At 42.3% G+C, this 24,050-nt stretch overlaps 1 protein-coding gene across 2 annotated transcripts in view; it reads left to right on the top strand.

Annotated features, from left to right (window-relative positions):
- The window catches only part of BACH2 (BTB domain and CNC homolog 2), a 317,702-nt gene that overhangs the window by 63,261 nt on the left and 230,391 nt on the right, over positions 1–24,050 (top strand). The window contains exon 2 of one of the 2 annotated variants that reach the window (XM_054569720.1): positions 15,012–15,118. The gene's annotated coding sequence lies outside the window, so the exon portion shown is untranslated. Of the gene's footprint in view, positions 1–15,006; positions 15,119–24,050 lie in introns of both variants that reach the window. The other variant, XM_054569719.1, reaches the window with a different exon arrangement.

The following is a 24,050-nucleotide window of genomic DNA, read 5'->3' as shown; positions in this document are numbered from 1 at the left end:
GTTTCCTGAATTCTTTCTAGAAATGCCTTTTGACTCTGGCCATCCTGCAGCCACGCGCTGCTTCTCCATCCTCCTCCGCGTCCCCCGCCTGCACCATGGAAGCAGCCTTTGCAGCCCTCTCCCAGCCCCAGCCCCTCCTCTGCTTCTCACAGAGTTTCTGCACTTGTCTCCTTAATAAACAAATCGCAGCCAGACCTTTGGTCTGCTGCCTGCGGGAAAAGGTGTCAACCTCTGCTGTCCTGCTCGGTATCCACTAGACACATGTGGCTGGTCCAAATTGGGATTTGATATATGAGTATCAAACCAACACACTATTTTAAAGACTTACTATGAAAAAAATATAAAATATCCATCATTTTTATATTGGTCCCATTGTTGAAATGATAACATTTTAGATATACTGGGTTAAAGAACGTTATTTCTTTTTACTTTTTTAATGTGGCTACTAGAAAATGCAAAATGATGGTTCATCTTATATTTCTGTGGGTCGGTGCTGGTCTAAGCTGCATCATGACTTTGAACGTTTCTCATCGTCTGGCCTCAGTTACCTCTTCAGCTTCATATCCCAGTCCTTCCTGCCTTCCTCAGAATTTGTCATTATCCGGAGACCATACCAAGCCTGTTCACAGTGATGGGGTTTTCCCCGCATTCTGTTCCTTCTTTCTGAAATACCCTTCTCTTCCTTGGTTAGCTATAAAGTCCTACTCAGATGTTCAGAACCTGACTTGCGTGTCCCGTTGCCTCCGACAGAGCTAGCTGCTCCCCCTCATAGCAAGCTCTTGGACCTTCCCTTATGGTGCGTGGCTTGCTGTCCCGTCATTCGGTGTCGTCTTTAACTCGACTTCTCCAAGGAAAAGGCTGCAGCTCACTCCCCTGATGACCCCTGAGGACAGTAGTTGCTGTGCACTAGACATTCCGTGGACACTTATTAAATTAATGTATGTGAATTAATTTCATCCTGCTGCACACACTGCTGTTTTCACATGAAACCAGCCTGGATCATCTGAACGAACCATTGGCCATGGAGAAAAGCTGGACAGTGAGGGGGATAACCTGGACCTCTCACCTGTCGCCCCAGTTTCATATTTTTGCATTCAATAAAATGGCTTCTTTGTTGTCCCTTGTTGACTTACACATTTGAATTTATGAAATCCATGATTATTGTGCAGACCAATAGTATAAAGTGACCACTTCTACTATTTTGTTCATAGGTATTTCATATAAGCTTTTATTTGAAGATTCAACATCTAAACAAGTTTGAAATCCAGTGTTCTAATCACAAATATCATTCACATTTTCATTTCAAAGACTTCATTTTGGTTTTGATGAGGTGGTTTCTAGTATCACATGCATTCAAGTAGAGCAGGACCCCTCAATTCTGGGTGCAGAGTAGATACAGCCAGGCAGCTTTCAAAAACCCTTACACCCAGGCCCCTCCCTAGGGATCCTGGTACGGTTGGGCTGGTGGAGGAGGGCCGAGGCCTCAGCAGTCATGAAAAGCATGCATATCTTTTAATAAATTGATTCTACAGTGCTTAAAGGGCCAGGTAAACTATGAAAATGATGACATTTTGAATTGATTAGTTTTCTTTCTTTTTATTAATGATAGTGTGAGTACATGTAATACAATCTTAAGCTTGTACTATGATTTTGGGGTCAAAAACAGCATTTAATTGAACCCATCTTCTGTGGACACTTCCCAAGTTTTCTGAAATTTAAAAATTCCTGGTATCCTGGTATCCTCTAAAACCTACATGCAGCAGAAATTAACGTTCCTTATTGGCAGAAATAGCTAACGAAAGACCTATTTCAGGTCCTGGAAATGAGGACAGACAAGGGCAGTGGGTGGAAGAGGCTCTCACAGGTAGTGGCCTTCCCGGCGTCCTTGTTGGTCTGAACAAACAGCGTTCCCGGCAGGGCCTCCCGGCTCGGCCTCCTTGATAAGACCTGACATTCTGCATAATCACTTTTTAATGATATTCTTCCTTTTGTTCTTGGTATGTGAGAAACAAGCTGGGGTTTTTTTTTTAAGGCATAGGAAAGAATTCGCTTTCATTTAATTCTGTAAAATGGGCTAGTAATACACATAAAATTCTTGTGGGGACAGAAGGGAAAATTATCTAAATTCTGTTTATCAAATGTTTCTTCATAAATTTTTAAGAAGTTGTAAAGTACCTGGAATTCTGTAAAGACCACCTGGGATAAATAATTTGGAGACTTTGTAGGAAAATGCTATGAATGGCATGCTCCGTGTCATCACTGTACACAGTTAAAATGCAAATGTAAATAAGCATAGGTTTTGAAAATTCTCAGTTTTTTGAAAATGGCTATATGCTGTTACTCTAAATTGTCATCTCTTTCAGTTTGAGCTCTTTAGAGAAAAAAAGAAGAAGAAAAAGAAAGAAAAATACACTTGGGATCCAATTCTTTAGGGCAGAAAAAGGAGTCGAATCCTTTCGTCGACTCCGTTGTTTGCAGTTGGTGTGTCTTCTGTGTGAGACTGATGTCATGCGGATTGAATGCGAAGGCAAACTTGGGGGGAGGGTGTTAAAGCCCCACACCCACCCAGAATGTGAAGTGAGTGTGAAGGGCACCACGACAACCCGGATCTGTCAAGAATGTACCTATTTTTAACACACTAGATCAAGTGTCAGCACTCAATAGGAGGTGAGGAAGAGGGTAGAGACCGTGGTGCTCCAAGGATGGTAAACGGCCCTCTGGCGTGTTTACAGTACAGCTGTGCATTCTTAATGGCTCTGCCGCAGCCCTGTCAGGTAAAGTTTTCTTTGCACGTGATGAATGGCAGGGAATTCTTTAGCAGAGGGAACCAAAGAAGCTGGGAGGAGGAAAGGGGAAAGGAAGAAGGGAAAAGAGAGAAAAAGAAGCACACAGCTCCAGAGGGAGATAGTCTGTGCTTTGCAGTTGCTTGTGTGGATAGAAACCAGATGGTAAGCTGGAACACCCGCTTGGCTATCTGAGGAGCCAAACATATGGTTAATGGTCGGGAGAAATAGCTTTCAGAGCCAGGGCTTTGCTGACTGCTTCATATTACAGATTGTTACAGTGTGTCATTACATTGCCAACCTAAGTGCTTAATACCCACTGCGGGTGCTGGGCATACACTTACAAGAAGGACTTTTAGCTCTTTGCTGGCTCTGAATGCAGAGCTGACATCATAGGGAGGCTTAAAATGTCTGGTGTTGGGAGGTAGAGAGAGGGGTAATTTTGTAGTGAAAACAAGATTTTTTTAAACAAGCCAGGCCTTCACTCCACTGAACTCGTGTTTTTCTGAGAACCTTTTTATATGAGAGTCAGTCTCAGGCTCGCTCTCTTGTACTCGGGGGTGTGTGTGAGCGCTCTCTCTCTCTCTCTCTCTCTCTCTCTCTCTCACACGCACACGCACACACGCGCACACGCACATTTTGAAACAGAAATATAAAACATAGGCCGTATCCCCCAACTCAAGTGGACTTGACAGCACCTTTTCACCTGGAAGCCACATCACCGCACTCACAGGCCCCGCATTTGAAGTTTCTGTTTGGGGAGCTTTGGGCAACAGCAGGCCCATGTTATCTAAGGAACTGCTGAGCCCATTCATCTGCTTTTCACGGCCTGCTTCCTTTTATTTTTAGCCAAATCCGTCAGGCCTGACAGGCGGGTAATTCGAGCCAGAGAAAGGGCAGAGCTCCAGGTCCTTTCCACAAAGCAATTCTTCTCCTCCCTCCTGGGAGGGCTCCAGACTTGGCCTGCTTCAGGCAGATGGATTTGTTGAGTCATGTGAGATCATTTACACAAAAACACAGTGAGGCAGTGGAAATTTAAAAAAAAAAGGGGGGGGTGGGGAAGAGGAAAGAGGAGGGGAAGCCAGGGGGAGTGTGTGCTGCCTGGCTGCTGGGGAGCGTAGGAATTTGCAGTGAGGCAGCTAGACTGAGGAATGCCGTAGATTCATTTGTGTATAAGGTAATGTCTAGTTTACACAGCGGGGTGGAGCCAGGCTGGAGAGGCGCCTTGAACTACTTGCCTGTATTCAAAAGAGGAAGGGGGTGTGGGCAAACTTTAAAAAAAAATTTTTTTAAAACAACACCCACCAAACAAAGACCACAGTGTTGACAGCCTTGGGTTCCAGTAGCCGTAAACTACCAACGGGCTGGTTTATAGAAAATGAGTTTGCTCTGTGATGTAATACAAGTTTGCTTTGTCCTGACTCCAGCGTGACTGAGGCAGCAGCGGAGGGAGGAGAGGAAACTTGGAAAAGGACTCTTGGTTAATGGTTTCCAGAGATTATTTAGCAGCACTTGAGTGGAGGGAGGAAAGTGGGATATTATGGAGAATTACTTCGAGGTGTACCATAATTGCGGTAGGTAAAATAAAGTCATTACTAAGGCTTCCTTGCTCAAGAGGAATTGAGCAATGACTTTGAAATGCCAAAGGACGTATCATTTTTCCCTACCACAGTATTCATTTTCCTCTACCTTCTGGGACATTAAAATTAAAAAAGAAAAGAAAAACTGAGTCTTACATCAGGATAAACAGAATTAGCACTTAGTGAGTCAGTTTTGTTTACTGTTTATACAAGCCTTTAAAACAGTCCATTAAAAAATTGCCTCCTGCTCATTCATGAAGTTCTTTTTTTCTTCTCTTTCTTCAAATTTGCTTACATGCAGTAACTATGCGTGGATGGGGATTTTTCCTTCTTTTGCTGGAATGAAAGAGTGCATGAGAGAATAATGACTGGGTTATCTAAATGTACATTCTTTACACCACATGTACAGAAAATATGCTCTGTAGAAGAAGCGGAATATATTCAAACTGGTACAGAAAATTAGATCGGGGAGTATTTCAAAATATACACCATGATTATTTTCATTATAATACATTTCTGCAATTTTGCATTTATTTATGCAAAATTTTTTAGCCTCCCTAAAATGTAGGTCAGCATCACCCCCAGCTCCTCATATTTGGTTAGTTCTGTAAAAGTTGAGACATTTTTGCCTTTTTTTTCCAGACCTAAATATACTCGGGCTCCATCTACAATTTTAGTAATTATGAAACTTAGCTCATAAATTCCTTCTGTTAATACTCATCACTGAATTGTGATAGTAAGCACTCCGATCACACCTTTCCTTGGAATAAACACAGCACTCACGATGGTGCCGATGACACAGCCTAATGTTGAAGCTGCTCCAGTGTTTTCCAGACAGCTCTAATCGTCTTACTCTGCATAGTTACAAGGCAGCTTTTATTTGTTTTACTCGAGGAGAGAGCTGATAAATTTTTGTGGTTGTTAATTGTGTACATTTTGATTGCATATCAACATTGTTGTATTGTGATAAAGAGTTGCCATTATTTTAAACCTGCCGTCATCCTTGAGTGTTCTCTCTGCACCAGGGTTTCTCAAATTCAGCACTGTTGACATTTTGGACTGGACAGTTATTGTGCGGGCTGTCCTGTACATGGTAGGATATTTAGCAGCATCCCTGGCTTCTGCCCACAAGATGCCTGTAGCCCCCTCCCCCAGCTGTGGCAACCAAAATTGTCCCCACACATTGTGGATGTCCTCTGGGGGGCAAAATAGACCCTGGCTCAGGACCACTGTTCTATCTTACTTTGGTTTGGAGGTTCACTCTCTAGCTACCTCATGAGCTGGGCACTCAGTTACTTCTGAGATTGAATTAAAGGATATAAAATAACATTTTTCCTCCCACTATTTATCCTAAAAATGGGAGCTCCAAATTAGGTGAAGTTTTCTAAGGATCAGTCAAGCAAGAATATTTGGGGGGAAATTTTTTCCCACCAGGAGGCCTAGCCTTTTGTTACACAGAACAGTTTCTGGTTGGAATTCTGGCCTTAGCAGGTGGAAACCTTCAAGGCCACATTGTAGTGACTTTCCCAGAGCTGTTGAAGAGGAAATAGCCCCAGGGCCTGAGCGCTGGGGATGTTGACACAAGAAGAAAGGGAATGTCTCTTCAGGGACCAGGGCAGAGAGCCTAGGCCACAAGTGCAGCGACTCTCTCCAGGCTCACCACCTTCCTATCAGCCCCAGGAGGAGGGAAAGGCAGCGATGACAGTTCTTTCTTTGGAACAAAGCAGACATCCTCTCCGTCTGAGTGGCTGTGGTCTCAGAAGCTGGAACTCTCGTTAAACGAGGAATGCAGAGCTCTCCCCAGGCTAAGGCAGGCATAAATTTCCTCTGTTTGTTTTGAGAGGACTAGTGTCGACTGCTGTAATGAGATCAGAGGCAACCCCAGGGACAAGGCCTCCAGGTCGGCTGCTGGAGCTGGTTTCTGTGGCTGTTCTCTTGGCTGCTGTTGGAACGCAGGGACTGCAGAGCACCGTGTTGATGCGGTGGGGTGATTGTGCCCTTGTTTCATTCCTTGCCATCTTTGCCTCTTTAAGGCTACCAAAACGTCAGTGTGCAGTCGTCCAATGCCAAATATCAGAAAAGTTAATGTCAGGCAAAGTCCTTTCCCCAGAACTAAGGACTGACTTAGTTGTGTGCAGAAAGTGCGGCCTCGTGCAGGGAGGTGACTGCTTCCTTGGGGTGACTGCCAGCACTGCTAAGGGGTACAGTTCTCAATGCCTGGCAGCCTGGGCACTCTTCCTCACCCAGCATCACTCTGTTACAAGGAAGCCTTACAGGGTGAGTCACAACAATATAGCATAGGCTGCAAAGAACATATTTGTACCTCCAGCCTGAATTATACCTAACGGGTCATGTACAGGACCCTAAATATGGCAGAATTTTAGGAAGCCCGAACCTGGACATTTAGGGAACCCCAAACTGGACATTTGTGGCAGAATCATATATTGAGCTGATGTACTTGGCCAGCTTCTACCCCCGCCCCAATCTTTAGGTATGTTGGATAAAATAGAAAATAGCAAGTGCCTAGTGAGCCCAAAAGCAGGAAAGGGAAATTGCCTGGTGCTAGAAGACATTGATGCCGCTGGCTTATGAGTGATTCAAAGCTGGCACAGACTGTAGGTTCTAGGGGCTGTGGTGTTCATCTTCCCCCAGGAACTGTTTGCCAAAACGGGGCAAGAAGAATGTCCCCCAGAGTCCGTCCGTGTGGGGCTTTGAGTGTGTATGTTTGGGGCACGGGGTGGGGAGGTGGAAATCTGGGGTGACATTTTTAGCTGCGGGGCCTGATGTTGTTCTGTCTGCAAGACGTGGGAACTTCAGTTACATTGAGGTAGACACTAAACTGGTCTGAGAGCACCAAGAGCCCTGAGGCCCTGGTAGAAGCAAACACTAGGTCCCTGTGGAGAAGTTAACACCTCAGGATCTGGTACACCCTCAAAAAGAACAAGCCACACTAAGAAGAGGCTGGTACTGGAAGTACAGTTGACCCTTGAACAACACAGATTTGAACTTTGTGGGTCCAGTTTTACGCAGGTGTTTTTCAATGAATACAGACTGTATCGTAAATGTACTTTCTCTTCCATGATTTTCTTAATAACATTTTTTTCCCTAACTCACTTTATCGTACGAATACAGTATATAATACATATAAATAATATATGTTAATGGCCTAGTTATCACAAGGCTTTTGGTCAAAAGGAGTGTATCAGAAGTTAAATTTGGGGAAGTCAGAAGTTAGGTGCGGATTTTTTATGGTGCAGTGGGTCAGCGCCACTAACTCCTTTATTGTTCAAGGGTCAATTAAACAGACTTTGACCCTCAGGGAAGCAGAGATAAAAGTGAATCCCTAAAATTAATTTCGACAGGGTCCCCTCTTGCCAAATTGAGCTTCCTTCTGTGGATTATTGAAAGTTTCTTCCCTGAGGAGCAAGGCATTACACCTACTCTAGCTCACGAAGCAGATGAGCCGCAGCCGTAAGCACCAGCCCCCAGGAACGCGACTGTCCCCCATTACAGTTGTCCTCAAGGTATTCTTGAGTATGTTTGAACTCTGTAATTCGAAAGCTTTCATTGGAGAAATAGCTGGTTCCCTTGAGCTTCTTTAAAGAGAGACACCTTCCTAGTGATTTCCCTTGTCAGAGCTTCCTTTTCAGTGGGTCATTCTGAAGTAACTCACCAACTGGGCTTTCTGTTGAGTTATTTTAGCTTCTCCGCAAATCACAGGAAATGTGTTTGCCTGGATTGTTCGGCAAACGTCCCAAGGGAGAGGGAAGCTGAAATTGTTTGAAGGTCTGTGGGATTCTTTCAGCATAATATCAAAGAAACCCGGGTAAGGCAGGCATGGTTGGTAAACCTTTGTCCTAGATCAGTACAATTCATCCTTCTCAGTCCCAAGTGGACAAATGGTTGGGGATTGCCTAGAACTCTGGATGGCCACCAAGTACACCCCGTGCAGTGACACGCACTGTTGGCAAACATTGCTTGAGGATGCTAAAATTAAAGCTTGATTCTTTTATTTATTTATTAATAGAGTGATGGAATCTCTTAGGTTTATTTTTTCCTTCTGAGGCATGCAAAGAGTATCCAAATAGTACCCTGCTGACCTAAAAGTGATGCCATACTTCTCAAGAGAAATCTATAAAGTATTTTATTCTAAATTTGGACCTGTTTTTTCAATTAGTCTCCAAATATGCTTGCCAAATGAGTGGATATTAGAAATTGATGCTAAGACATCATGAAGATAGAATGAGAAGAAATGGGCTCAATTGGTGCCAGATTTAAGAAAAATCTTTCTAAACATCTAAGTCAGTTCAGGTTGCTGTTACATAATACTACAGATTGGGTGGCTTAAACAACAGTTTCTCATAGTTTTGGAGGCTGGGAAGTCTAAGGTGAAGGTACTGGCCAATCTGCTTCCAAGCGAGGACCCTCTTGCAGATGGCCACCTTCTTGCTGTATCCTTATGCTGCTGGCAGAGACGAGAGAGAGAGAGAGAGAGAGAGAGAGAGAGAGAGAGAGAGAGAGAGAGAGAGAGAGAGAGAGGAGAGCATATGCTCTGGTATTTGTTCTTCTAATGGCTAATCCTATCATGGAGGGTCCACATGTATGGTCTTACCTAAACCTAATTACTTCCCAAAGGTGCTGCCTCCAAATATCCTCACATCAGGAACTAGGAAGAACAAAGGCAACATGCGAATTTTGGGTGACATAAATATTTACTTTACAGTACATTATAGTTAAATTTTGCATATATTGAGAGCCTTCTATGTCTAAGGCAGCGGGATAGGCGCTTGTCCTTTGGGCATAAAACAGACAAGATCTCTTCGCTTTAAATACATACAATCCAGTACGTATTTGATTGTACGTATCATTGTGAGAGGTAAAAACCTACGTGTATTTACAGACAGAATGAGGTTGTGCTGAATTGGTGATGGGAGAACAGGAAGAGGGGAAGCACCTCATCTTTTTTGAACACTTCGTCAAGTACTTTCTTCACTGTACTTCAATTAATCTTCAAAACAACCTTAGCAAGTATAAAGAAGTTTCCCCAATTTTATGGATAAAGGAATAGAGACTCAGAGAGGGTTAGTAATTTGCCGAAATCACATGCCAGGAGACAAAGCTGATACTCAGACCGACTGATGTGGCTCCCAGCCCTGCTTGGCCCGTGCTTCCCCCTGGGCTTGCTGTGCCCTGTGAAGCCACCGAGGTAGCCAGGAAGGCCAGGACATAGGCTGGAGGACCTCACTCTGGAAAAGAACAAAGAATCCACCAAGTGACAAGAAAGGTGTATAGAATACACAGACTGGCCAACCAAATCCACCCTCTCCTTATTTCCAAAGTGTTAACATAAACGGCCAACATTTAAAAAACCAATGATTTTACATATTCTCTCCATTTTCTGGCTTTCCTGAATATCAAAAACTCTGGGAACATGTGCCTTGTTCCTTCTTCCCCGGAGACATACTTGAATGGCCAACTCTCCAGGCCCCTCCAGTCCGCATTGTCTTCTCTGGCTTGAACAGTCACTCATCTCATTCTTTTTTTTACAGGCATCTGAATTTGTGTCCTCTGATTTAGGTAGTCACCCAGGCAAGAGAAGGAGGCTGAACCAGGTGACCTCTTGGTAGCTCTTCTGTGTTGTACCTTTAATTAAGATATTCCTAAATCACTGGGAGACTGATACTGACCTTTTTAAGAGCCATAGCCCCAAATCTAAATGTTGGATATCCTGAATTATGATTTCACCAAGTAAGGGAAACCCCCAGCATGTGTGCCGGAGGTAGTGGCTTGAAAGCAATGAACCCTACTGCTTGGCACTATTGGCCCTTCCCTGGCCTCTATTCCTCCCCATCTAGCTCTCAGGGCAAAATTTTTTGTGTCCCAGCTGTATGTCTCTTTATAATTTACAGTCCTCTCATTTCCTGTTTCTTATCGCGGTTTCCTATTGAACCATAATTCATATGCCAGTTAAATTTTTAAAATGTTAATTTCTAAATTGCCTAACCTGTCCTTGGGAAAGAAGGCTGTTGACGACGCTTGATGGGAAGAAGTGCTCGTCTTTCTGGCTGGGGCTGTCTTCCATGCCATGCTGTAAAGGCAGGGCATGGGGAGGAAGGCAGAAGAGCGATCATCCTTCAGTCTCTTGGGACAGAACCATGTTATGGCGTGTTAGCTGCCCAAATGTGGGGGTGAGGAGAACACGGAGGCCCTGGAGTGCCAGAACCGCATGTCTGCGGTAACTTTGAGGATGGAGAAAGACCTGCAAGAAGCTCCTCAAAGAGCAGTGCTCCGGCCCCTCTAGCCCTTCTTCAGGAAGAAAGGCAGGAGCCATCTCTTGGGAGGGGTTATGTGCATTTGGGGCAGGAGACAGGAGCCCGATTGTTGCTTTCCCTTTGAATCCTTTAATAAGGGGCACCACGCCCCTTACCGAGGAAGAGAGGGATTGGCCTGGCAGTAATTATAATGGTCTTACATTTATCCAGTCTTGCACAAGGATTCCAGGTGAAGGTTGTTAGGACTTAACCTCAGAGACACGTAAATTACTCCAACCCATAAAAACAGGGTGGAGGATATTAGAGTTATTTCTCTCATCTGTTCATCTGATTTCCTAAGCTCCTAAGTCCTTGACTTAGAAAATTTCCTCTAGATTCTTGTCATCTTGTCTTTTCTCCCTTTCTTTCCAGAGCCTTTCGTCTTTTTTTATCACTTTCCTTATTTCTTCCCCACAAGCTCTTCAGTCCTCATGCTGAGGCCCTCTGCTTAGGCTGCTGGGTTTGGTGGTGGGGAGGAGAGTGACAAGAGACCACTCTACAGACTGACCTCAAGGTGCCTTCTATCTAAGAGCCAGGAAGGCCTTTAACATTGCAAGGAGTCACCTGCTCGCTTCTGTTGGCCTGTCTCCCATAGGACTGCCAAGCTACCCAGCTTTAATTGTATTACAGCAGCCTTCTAGAATGAACATAGTGGAAGGGATGGGGGGTTTGGAGTAGGGAGGAAAGTCCAAATTTTTTATATTTCATTCTATATTGGCAATAAGTATTAGTTAGTTGCCCTTTCACGAGCCAAGAAATAACACAATCTACACATGAATAACACAGCTCTTTGACAGCTGTCGGCTTCTTTTTAGAGTAAAGAGAATAAAGTTGGCTTATACCTCTGTACCACATTAGCAGCGATCCAGGTAAAATAGACTTTTCTCTGTGGTAGGTGGAGGTTGATGGTAAATAAATAGTTGTGAAACAGGTAGGCCCAGTCTTAACTTGACTCCTTGCTGACACCCTGTCCATGAGAGTGTATGATGTAGAGAAGCTGTAGAATGTGGTGCTGTCACCAGAAGCCTGAATCTCTCGATCCCTTCCGTAGTGAGGACCTGGCTGCTGAGGCGCACTCGTCCACACCACTGAACTGTCTCTAGGTATCTGTTTACTTACCTGCCCTTCAGTGTTCTCCTTTCTTGGTAGCTTTACCTTTTCTTTCTCTCCTTGGACTTACCCTGCCTCCACCTTTCTTCTTACCCCACACTTCTACCCACCTGGGAAGACGAATTACATTTCATTAACCTCTGTAAGCCTAAGGTTGACCACAGGCCTCGTTGCCCAATGAAACAACTCCATTAGGATCAACTATGTAGAGTTCACATGGTAGCTTATGGACTTTCTCTGGGCACCCTTTAAAGGCATCTACTTGTTTTTTGTTTGTTTAGTACCAGAAGAATTCAACTTCATAAACAACTAAAAAGAAACATTGAAAAACAGAATAATAATAAAAAAAAAAACTTCCTTAATTCCACCATGGTAACTCAGACATCTTTTTTTTTTTTAATGCTTTATTTTTAAGATCCAGTCTCTTTTTCTAAGCTGTGGATTTCTCTAAACTTCTTCATAACCGAATTGGCTGCAAAACAACCAGGTTCTCTCTGTTTCAAAAGAAATGCAAAGTACTTGGTAGAAAAAGGCCAGTCTTCTTGGTTCCTGTCCAGAAGTGAACTGACCCAATTTCTAAAACTGTCATCTGTTCACTGAAGTGTTTCTGTTAATGGTGGTCTCTGTGTGTGTGTGTGTGTGTGTGTGTGTGTGTGTGTGTGTTTTATTGGGGGAGGTTTTTTATTTGTGGTCTTTGTACATATTTTAATTCTATGGTATCTTGAAATGAAGTCATATCTGGCCCAGTGTCTATTCCACATGACTAAGAATTCTTTTTCCTCTCTGCATCTAGTTTCCTAATGAAGAAAACTACCACTCTGATTGATATCAGTACTAAATGAGAGTAATAATATAAAGTGCATTGTACAATTTTGAACACTACAGCTGTAAGATATTCTTAATACTCTTTAAAACATTTATAACCCTGGATATTAAAAGATTTTCCTTTTTTAAAAAAAACCCAAAGGCAGCCTACAATGATAATCAACATAGTTTTGAAGATCCTGCATTAAGAGCCTACATTATTTTAGACTCTGTGAGAGCAAAGAAAACATCCATTCACAATATTTATTAAGACCTTTATATATAACCTAGTATTTCCCTCAATATTAGCCTGAGTTTTTTTTTTTAGTCTTGACTTTGTCATAGAGCCAGAATACATTGACCTAAGAACACTCAGCCGGTGTGGCGGGGCAGAGGAGGATCCATAATTTAGTGCGAACTGTGTACCCGTGCTCTGAGGGGATGGGGATGGTGACATCATTGGAGCTGGGTGGAATTTCCTTGGGGAAATTATGTTCAAGAATCCTTGTCTGTTTATTATCTTCTTGTGCCCACCTTTCCTGTGTTGATACCAATGTGTACATTTGAATGGAATTCTGACATCAGCCCTCTCTGCAAGGTATTTGGACAGTCTTCCCAGTTAAGTACTGGGTGACAGCTTTTAAATGGGTCAAATACATATATTTAGAAGAAAACAACGTGTATATAGTTCTACTTTAAAACACTGACGTTCATTAGCATCTGCTTCTGGACATTCGAGAGTAAAATCATATTTTTTTGTCAATCAATTTAAGATCGGTTAGAATTTGATATTGAATTTTCTTGACTTTGAAGCAGTGACATCATGTGCATAAGAGGGTTTTTGGATGTATTTAGGCTACAAAGGTAGAATTCCAGGGTCTCTCCATGTTGTACATCATTGTTAATAATGTTATTGCTATGACTGAATAGGGTATTTTCTTTGGAATCTATGTGTCTTAATCAGCCAGGGAGTGATCTGCAATTTCCTGGCCCTGTCTTCTTATTTATAAAAGGACTGTAATAATATTATGTTCACAGAATAGTAATGTGTAGTATAGAAGTTTGTCTTTTGAAAATATAAACCACAAAATTACTTTCTTAATGGTGAAAGAGATTAATGTGGGGAATAGATCCTTTGACCTGTCTGTGTCCTTGACTCAGCAGATGTGCCGGGGCATTGTCCATTCTCCAATAGAGAAAGGCCAATTGCTAAGAACTAAAGGTGATTATAGTGGGCTGGTGTGATTATGAGTTTCTTTTCCTTTTCCTATAGAACATTTTCTACATTGTTATTATATTATAATTAAAAATAATACATTTTTTAAAAGCACTGCAGTTCCTTTTAAACCTCTAATTCCAGTTTATATGGAAAGGTTCAGATATATGAATGCTTCCTAGATGCAATCTGAAAAAATAACACAGAAATAAAGTGGTTATAAGGAATCTTATAACATTTATTCTCCTCAAATCCACCCATAAATATTTTTCAAAGGAAATGGCTACAAATCTAGTTAAGTAGTCAAAGATATTTTCTATTTTTCCTTAATGTTTGACAAATTAAGAACCCTGGAACCATACAAGAACTGTTTTACTCTAAAATTTAATTCGAGTAAATTTTAAAAACTCCGCCTAATGAACCAACAGCATGGGTAGAAACATGGGCCCTTATTCCATTTGAGGGGGTGTTGGATCATCTGGTTCACTTGGCCCCTGCAAAGCTGACCCCCCTTCTGGGATACTGCCTCCCAAGGAGCTCTGTGAAAGGTTCCGTTATCTATTAATCCTGAGCAGTGGTACAGTCAGGCTCCAGCAAATACCTGTCTGTTCCTTTAGGCTTTGTGAGCAGCAGGGAGGGCATTGCGGTCTGGCACACAGTAGGTGAAGCTCACCTGCTAGATCTTTCCTTCCTAAGGAAGTCAAAGCCTGAACTAGAAATTTAAATAACTGACCTCTCTGGCTTACCGATTACTGTATCCTCAGTGCTCAGCACCTAGTAAGTGCTCAAGAAGTAGTTACTGAATGAATGAGTATTCTTGTCCCTGTGTATCTGCAGTCCCTCTGAGCATGTAATGTGCAGCATTTCCTCGGCCACAGCCATGCCCCAGGTCTGTGGCCTCAAGACTCTTGATTTGACTTTTGATCGACTCGCTAGACCTGCACCATCAAATGTGGTAGCCGCTAACCACATGTGACAGTTTAGCTTTAAATTTCATTAAAATCACATGAAATCAAAAATGCAGTTCTCAGTTGCACTAGCCACATTTCCAGGGCTCAGGAGCCACGGGCAGCTGGCAGTTTCCATACTGGCCAGCGCAGACATGGAGCTTTGCCCTCATGGCAAAAGGTTGCATTGGACACAGGACTGCTCCGTGCCTTCTGAGCACCAACTTATGGATTCCTTCTTGTCTGTGTTCACAGTACAGCTGCCTGCTTCAGCGACTGAGGTCTGCAGGAACAAGAGATTCTTCAAGAACAGCCTCGCATTGTGACATGTCTGATCCCTCGCTTCAGTCCCTGCAGCATGAACAAGGTAAGAGCTTCTTTGAAGAATCAGCACTTAGGTCTTCTTTATGGTACCATGATGTTTTCGGGGTACATAAGTGTTTTTCTGTGTTGTGAGGAGATTGCTTCTGCGCAAAGCACTCCAGAGGTTGGAGAGCTATGTGACCCCAGAAAGCAATGTTTCCAGACAGGGTCATGGGAGTTGGGGGCCACTCTACGGTGGTACAGTCCTTTGGAGGTGTCACTTGTGTTTTCCTGAGGCCTCTGAGTTGCTAAAATATTGGATATTAGTACCACTGTCTTGATACGAATATTGGAGGATTAAGGTTCTGGAACCAGACTACCCGGGTTTAAATATCAGCCCTTTCAGATGCTAGCTTTAGTGACCCGAGGCAGGTGTCTTAACGTCTCTGTGCCTCAGTTTCCCCATCTGTAAAATGTCGATGATAACGGTACCTACCTCGTAGGGTTGTCGTAAGGATGAAATAAGTTAATATGTGCACCAATGCTTAATACATGTGCCGGTCCACATTATAAGCATTTGCTGTTGTTGTTTTTTGATATCAGGGACATCGTTATCCCTTAGTCAGTATTGCTAGAGAGTCTTGGGTGCATCCGCAGCATTTCCATTTCCTCCCTGATTGGTTCAGCAACCAGCAAACGATTACCAGACGGGCACTATGGGGGTGAATGGTGAATGAGGCTTTCCCAAGTGACCCATAATTTGGGGGGCAGTGTGGCTAGTGTTCTGATGAAGCATGTTCCAGAAGCTCTGGAAGCTCCAAAGAAGGAACATCTGACTCTGGGGGACCTGGAAAAGACAATATAGGGGAGGTGACACTTTGAGTTGGATCCTGAATGATAAGTGGTCATTTCTTGGACTTAGAAGTAGGGCAGGGCATTCCAGGTAAAGGAAATGGCCTATGTTTAGGGACACAAGCAAAGGAGAAAGTCTGGCATGTTTGGAGGACAACAAAGGGTTTGGCACATCTGGGGCAGGGTTTCTCAACCTCGACACTGCTGACATTTGGACCAGGTGATTCTCGGTGCCTGAGAAGCTGTGTTCTGCATTGAAGTACCTTTAGTCATATCCCCCTCTCCTTCCTTCAGTGGTGATAACCAAAAATGTCCCCCTTTAGGGGACAGAAACAGCCCTGATCGAGGACTGCATTGGCAGAAGATGGCAGATATGAGCTGGAAAAGGAGGGAAGGGTCCCATTCTGAAAGCTGCTGAAGGACTTACAACAGGGAGAGCCCTGGAGGCGTGCACGAAGAGCCAAGTTCTCACTCTGTCTCTGGGTTGTGACGGAGTTGGACAGTGCTTTCACATGATTGGTCTTAAAAGGTATTATGGAATCCCTAGGCTTTTAGAAAGCCCATTTACCTTACCGAGATTCTTTTGCTAAGCACCCCTTTCCAGTGGAAATTTTTCCCATAGACATTTGTTTGGCCTACTCAGAGGCTGCTGCTTTACCCCACCTGAAGAGATCAGGAAAAAATAAGCAATTATTTTTCAAGAGGTTTTCATTTAGCTGAGCCAAGCCAAAGAAAAGGAAACCTTGTGCTTAAATGAACCTCCTCCTTCCCCCCAAGTCCCGGTTTCAATACTTACCTTGAAGCAGTCTTCGAGATGTGAGCTTTGGGAATACTGGAAAGTCATGATTGGAGGAGGGTGGGGAGGGGAGGCGAGCGTCCCTGTGGTCATTGCAAACCCTGGCTCCTGTTCGAGTTTGGTTACGGAAAAGCTAAGGCACCTCTTGGGAAATCTCTGACTGGCAAGCACAATTTGCGGTGACAGCCCTGCCCTAAGTTTCTCCAGGGCAGCTCAAGACCTGATGTCATGGTTTGGCTCCTGACACACAGCTGGGAACCAGACTCGTTAGACGGTTCACGTGTCTCAGTAGGTGTGTCTGTGGCTTGGGAAGCTATGCCCTGCCCGAGTAGCCCAGCAAGTGCGTTATTTTATATTGCAGTATTTTAATTTAATGTAGTGATTACACATGATGTGTAACCATCATAGGTCAGCATTTTTCCTTATGGTTTTCTTGGCATAAAACATATAAGAGGTCACCCTCTGGGGAGGAAACAGATCTTCTTGGCACAAATAAAACTAAAGAGTCGCTCATCAATTAGGACATGTAAGTGAGAATGTTGAAAATATTTTTATGGGTGTGATTGATTTTTCTAAGGAGATTTATTCCTAGAAAGCTGGAGACATTTGAATTGTGCACTTTCCACTTCCTCGGATATACACTGCAACAACTTCCCTTCCTTCCCAGACCCCAGCTAGCTGATGGGACACTTAGTTCAGAGGTGCCTAGATGGAGGGTGGCCGCAGCATTCTAGGGCTCAGGGTTAATTCCTGTGAAGTGCCAGGGCACGTCCGATCACAGGCACCGACAGCTCTCTTTTGGGTCAGTCAGAGACGGACGACACCTCTAGAAAACATAGAAATAGCCCCATGGCACAGGGATTGGCAGCGTGACTAATTTAACAGGGCTAACCTGATAGTCATTGAACTGCTGTCTACGCCTGCAGGGCCTTTATCCCTTGAACTTCTTTCTTCGCTACAGTTCGAGGACACACCAGGAAGGGGTGCCATTCCAGCCCTCAGACACCTGGCATGCTGGTGCATGAGTGCTGGCAGAAAACTGCAGTGAGGGCATTCCCCGGGCACAGTGCTTCCCGTGAATCTCGTGTCGTTTCCCAAGGCTAGAGTGCATGGAACGTGTCGGTTTGATGGAATGTGTCAGTTTGTCTTCCAACACATCAGGTTTATACGGAGTAGATGCCCTCCCACTTGGTCACCTTTTTAGTATTGTAAAGAGACTTGACCGGGCTTTCCGTTTCAGCCTTACATGTTAAAGAAAGCGTGGGGCGCAGATTTTCCCAGGGTGCTCATTCTCCCTGACCCTCGTGCACACTTGAGGACCGTCTTTCCAACTTTCATACTCTCCTTAGATCTTTTGCAAAGGCTGACTTTCCAATCTTCGTACCAATCAAAAACTTTATAATTAGGATGTAACTTTAAATTCTGTCAGAAGTCTTCATCTTTCCACTTTCCTGGTCATTCCCTTGTTCGTATGTATAAATATACTACATTGTATATGTAATAAAAAATTTTGCTAGTAAGAAAGATTGTTTGGGTTTGGGTTTTTCATATGTTATTATGCTATAAAGGGAGGATTTCAGGGTGTTACTTAAAAACATCCAAAATAGCCAAATGGAAGGCAGGCTGGGCAGGATGGAATTTTCTAGAGGCCGATTGGGCAGGATGAGGTGTGCTCCCTACATACCACTACATAAAATCACAAACCCATACTAGCAGGGACAGTATTCTTGAGAAACCTCTCTTCCTGACCGCAACCTTGGAAGTAGGATCCTAACCTCTTTCCCACATGGTCCTCGTTTTTATGAAGGCATATCACATGCTGTTCTCTGCCTTGAATTTATGAGGACACTTCATCTGATTGAAAAAAAAAATTGATTTTTCTATTATTACATGGAATGCTTCTCTCCCTCTCCCCACAGTGAAAATGAACCTTCTTGAAAACTGTTTCTTCCTTGTTTTGTTCAAATAAAGCCAGATCAGATTGTTATTGCTTTGGACAAATGCCATAACATCAAATTTAGCAGAATAGTGTCTCCTATTTCTCTTGGTCTAGGGATGTCACCGTTTTGCCGACTATCTGCCCAACAGATTATTTTTCCTCTGACTGTTTTCCAGTATTCGGCTCCATACCCTACTGGCAGGTTTGAGGCACCTTCACCTTTACACTCAATCAATATCTCCACAGTCAACTGAAAAGTAAAACTGAAATTTACTTTCTGCCTTCATTTAGAAGTTGCTTTTTATTTTCCTTTTTTTTTTTTTTTACTTTGCACATCCTAACGCAAAGGAGTGAAACCCAGAACTCATCCCTGGCTCTCCCACCTAACAAGTAGCATACACACAACTCTACTTGATTAAAGATCAGTTTCTCCAACACATATTCACCAGGTGCATGCTATATACTAGGTACTGTGCTTGCGACAGATCAGTGAACAAAACAAAGGTCTGTCCATCTGAAGCTCCCATTCTGGCCAAGGTGAGAAGAGTCATCACACCCCAGAGGTTTAATATGTAAACATAAACCCAATGTAAACATTCTTTCCATTTCAAACTTCTTTCACTGAAAGAGCAAGTTAACAAAGCAACTGGATGCAGCGTAAGGAACTGGTAAAGAATAAACATCTAAGATCCCTCTCATCCCCTTTATGAGGCACTCTTGGTAGCTTCACCAAATAGCCAGTCTACACTTCATAAGCCTCCTCTGTTGTTTTTCTGAAGGCCATGGCCAGGCACCCCTTGGGGCAGACTTTGAAGGAATATCACACTTCAAAAACTAGTGACATGGAATAAAATACAAATAAGTATTAAATGATCTTGGAATAAAGAAGGCTTTTTAAATTTCTGGTGGCAAAAATTATAAAGGAAGAAACCTGAAAAATTTCTTTCCATCAGAAGACATTCTGAACTATCCTCAAAGACAAAAGACAAAACAGGGCAGTATTTACAACATACATGACAGAGAGCTAACAGAGGTAATTTATTAAGAGTTTTTACAATTAATAAGGTAAAGATGATTATTCTAATAGAAAATGGGCAAGGAACAGAAAAATAAAACCAATAAAGGAAGAAAATATGGTCAGCGAATAACATATAAGAAAATGTTCTACCTTGATGCTTATTAAAGAAATGCACATTAAAATGATGAGATTGCTTTCCTACCTATACACTTGACGAGGATTTGTAAATTTACTCAGTGAAGGTAGGAATGGGAATGTTAGGCTCCCTCATACACAGTGAAAGAACACGTTTCACCTTTCGACTCAGAAATTTCATTTCTAGAACATCGCTTAAATGAAATTTCAATGAATGTATATAAAAGTTTAGCTAAGATATTCATCACATAGTGTTATAATAGTAATTTTTTAGAAGGTAATAACTGTGGTACAGCCATCCAATAGAAATACCAAGGAGGGATGGAGGGATACTTAGTGACATCAAAAGATGTTCTAAATATATTGTGAAATGGCAAGTTATATAACAATATGTATAGTTTGATCATTGTTTCATTTTTTTAAGGTATTGTCCCACAGGAAAAAAAAAGATTGCAGATACACATCCAGATGTTAAGAGCATTATCATTTTTTCCTTGTATGTTTAACTGTTCTTTAGCAATGTGTCTTTCATGCTAAAATAATATTTTAAATTAAAAAATTACCTCTAAGATATGAGTTTCTCTATATTTTAACAACATGCATGGTAAGAAGACTGGGAGGGTATTGCCCAGAATGTTGGCAGTGATTTACCCAGAGGGTAGGTACAAGGGATGCATTTCTTTTCTTTTTTTTAAGAAAATATTTTTCTGTGTTTTCAATTTTCCTACAATAAGTATTTCCGTATATGATTAACAATCAGGAAAAAAGTATTTTAGCTGTTTTATATTTGAGGTGAAGCTAAATGAAGATATTTAGTGGGCAGATAGAGAGACAGAGCATTTGGTTAAAACAGAGATTTGGACTGTAGGGTCCCTTCTCTTCAACGTATTACTATAAAGGAATGTGTTAATGTACTAGTGATTTGGGGGCAGTAGTAAGTAGAGAAATGCTCTAGAAAAAGATTACTGTCCTTTATTCATTGACTCAAAAAATTTAAACAGTCTTTCGGCTGTTTAAAGACACTGTTGATGCGTACAAGTTTAAACCACTGTTTCTCAAACTGTGATTTGGGAGTCCATTCAGTGGACACCTGCAAGGTCCAAACTATTTTTTTCTAATAACACCAAGACATTATTTGCCTTTTCTACTCTCTCAAGTATACAATACAGTTTTTCAAGTGGCCACATTATATGCAGTGACATTATTTCCCTGAAGGCTGTTGGGATGTGTGCTTGGGTGCTTGTGTTCCAAAGTTTGTGTTTTAGTTTTTAAAATGATAAACACTGATGGTAACAACTGATACAAACAGGAGCTCTCTAGGGTCTGCAGTAATTTCTCAGTCTGTCCTGACCCAGGAGCCCGGGAGCCCTGAGCCGGGCTGCGCTGCGTCCTGTAGGTGCCGTCCGTCCTCAGCCTAAGAAGCCGGCCCCGGGCCCTGAGCAAGGAGAGCCCTGCAGGCCGCACCTCTGTGCCCGCCTGCGGCGTGTTTCAGGAAAAGCTGGCCTTCGTCCTTATTTTTTCTGAAACTCCCTTTTTGTAGAGTTTGTGAAGATAGGTGGAACATTTTGGGCATAAGGCCAGTGTAGCACCTGTGTTACCTGTAAATGAAATCTGCTGGACGTGGGCAGACAAAAATGGCAGAGTGAGACCTCCAGCCTCCTCCATAGGTATCGCGCCAGGAAATTCAGTGAAGTTTTAGAAGAAAACGGGAGAATAGTTCCCTCTGAAGGGGTATGGGAGTGCAGATTTAAAATAAAGCTAACCATGTCGTCCAGTAAATTGTCAATTTGGCATGATGAAGTAGGGAGAAGACAAGAATTAACTGAATATAAGTATGCTCATTTGTCTTTAAAATATGCGCATGTATATAAGTTATGTATAGTATTTGTGTGTGTAAATACACAAAAACACATACATGCTATTTGAGAATTGCTTCCTAAAGTATTAGAATTATCTCTTTATACAGTGATTTCTACAATGGAAGCAGCATCAGTGCTTCTATTTCAGCCCCAGTCTTCTTTTCTGCGCAACCAGACACACATTTTAGTTGGTCTCCTCTGAATCTCAGAGCAGCTCATGATGGAGCAATGGTTGATGCCTACTTCTCTGAGAAGCGGTCTTCATGGCCTAGGGTGTAAGTTGAAAAATCTGAACCTTCCTGTGCAGAGAACTTGAGCATCAGATAAATAATTGTGCAGGAGCACCCGGAAGTCAGTTCTAGCCCCGAGACCCTGTGCACCCCTACAGCATTCACTTGGACATGCAGTGCCTTGAGGGGAGGGAAGGTGGCAGTGGCCTGACCTGATGGCTTCCCATCATGTCAGAAAAAGATGAAGGAGAACCTGCACAGGTAGGACATAAATCAAGGCTTCAGTGTGGAAAGGCTGGACTTTCGGTTTAAGACCATAATGGCCCCAGAGCAACAGAAGGGATATGTTTTGACATGACTATTATATAGTTTCACATCTGAGAGACCTGGTTGTGAATCATGATAAGCTCTTTGAAGTGTGGTCACAGCTACTGACCATAAAACAGGTTTCACGTGGAGGAAGGAAGATACTCGGTCCCACTTTATTCTTTTTTGGTAGCACTTCACACACCTTGTGATTGTCGGTTTAGAAATCTTGGTCATCCTTATTTCTTGAGGATTTAGAGAGGAGTGCCTAGGACTTTCTTGATTAAAACAAGTTTTGCATTTTTTAAATTGACAAACATCTCATGCCAGCCTTCGTGTGGAGCCTTAATTGAATGTTGACTGAACTGGTGGGTTCTCATTCTGCATCATCGTATTGAACTAAGCCCACACAGCCACGCAGCATAATTAGACAAGCCCTTTGGATATGTGACATGTGCTGTGGCCTCTTTCTTTGATGCTAGTTCTGGCTGGGACCCTACAACAAAGAGGCCAGTGGATTCTGGCCTTTGTGCAAAGGAATGACTTCCGTCTTCCAGGTCCTCAACTCTGCTCTTCTTCTCTCAATTAGTAGTTCTTAATGGATATGATAAGGTTACATCTTATTTAGTGAATTGGCGATGGGAAACCTGACTAGTAACTTAGTTAATCTGTGGCTTGTCCATGTTTAGAATATTAACAATCCACTTGATAGACCTGCTTTTGTGAACATATCTCAAACAGTGGAATTGTGTGCATGAAGGAAAACACATAACTGGGAGATTGCTTCCAACCCAGCTTTTTAATTTGAGTACCTAATATTTTAAATTGCTTTTTCCCCTTCCCTTTTTTGACACAAAAGCCTTATAACATCTAGCTGTTTTCTGGTATTCTTTCCGGCTTCCTGTTTTCTTTTGTCTCTGTAAAATAAGCCCAACATTATTGGCTTTGATAAGATGTTTTCAGAGAACATTGTGCTTTTGAGTAAATGTGCATCATTGGCTTTATTTAAAAAAAGATAAAATCAATAAATGTACTAAAGAGAGATGCCTCCGTAGGGTATTAAAACTACATACTTAGCAGAAATTCCTTAATGTTCAGAAGACATATTTCTAGTCTCTTATAAATGACAATGTTTAAGTTTAAATCAAAACATTTAGATTTGATTAGTCACAGCTTAATATGTTCTCCCGGTTTATTTGGTTTTCGTTTTTTATGGAACAAAAAAAGTCTTACCACCTTCAGACTTAAATAAAGTGGCATTATCTTGAGAGGCTAGTCTCAGATATAAATATAAGCAATTAATTAAGATAACCAACGCTACCCAGAAAGGTAGAGTGTCATCACATGTCATCGTGAGCAAAGAGCACCTGTTAATTAGAACAGTAGGAAAACTGCAATGAGGTATAAAAAAGGTTTGGTTGAAATTAGCAATATCTGTGTCTCTTGTTATGTCTGAAATCCAACCTATAAACAATTTGTTGTGACAGCTCTAGGCTGGGATTAAGGCATTTCGGATGAGGTCTGATTATAGCTAAAAATAGACATGTGTATTGAAGATCAGAGGAGGAATATTAAACAATTGAAATTTTGTGAAAGACTGATGTGGTTTCATTGTAAAAATTTTCCCAAAAGGCACATTAGTAATGCTGCTAAATACAGACTTTAATAGACTTTAATAATGTGTACTTTAGAGGCCTGATACACAAAGGAATAATGTATAAAACATTCATTATGGAAATTGCTACCTTTTTATTTAATAAGAAATCTGTTGAAACAAAACCATTCCTCCGCCTATAGCATTGTGTTCTTGGGTTTTAGCAGGCTAAAGAATAATTGCCACCTTCTTTTATATTTTTTCACC

This window comes from Pteronotus mesoamericanus, unplaced genomic scaffold (assembly GCF_021234165.1).
Source record: "Pteronotus mesoamericanus isolate MK-2021 breed Mesoamerican mustached bat unplaced genomic scaffold, CSHL_Meso_final contig_20, whole genome shotgun sequence".
NCBI classification, from domain to species: domain Eukaryota; kingdom Metazoa; phylum Chordata; class Mammalia; order Chiroptera; family Mormoopidae; genus Pteronotus; species Pteronotus mesoamericanus.
The sequence above is the reverse complement of the archived record's forward strand: the minus strand, read 5'-3'. Positions and strand labels throughout refer to the sequence as shown.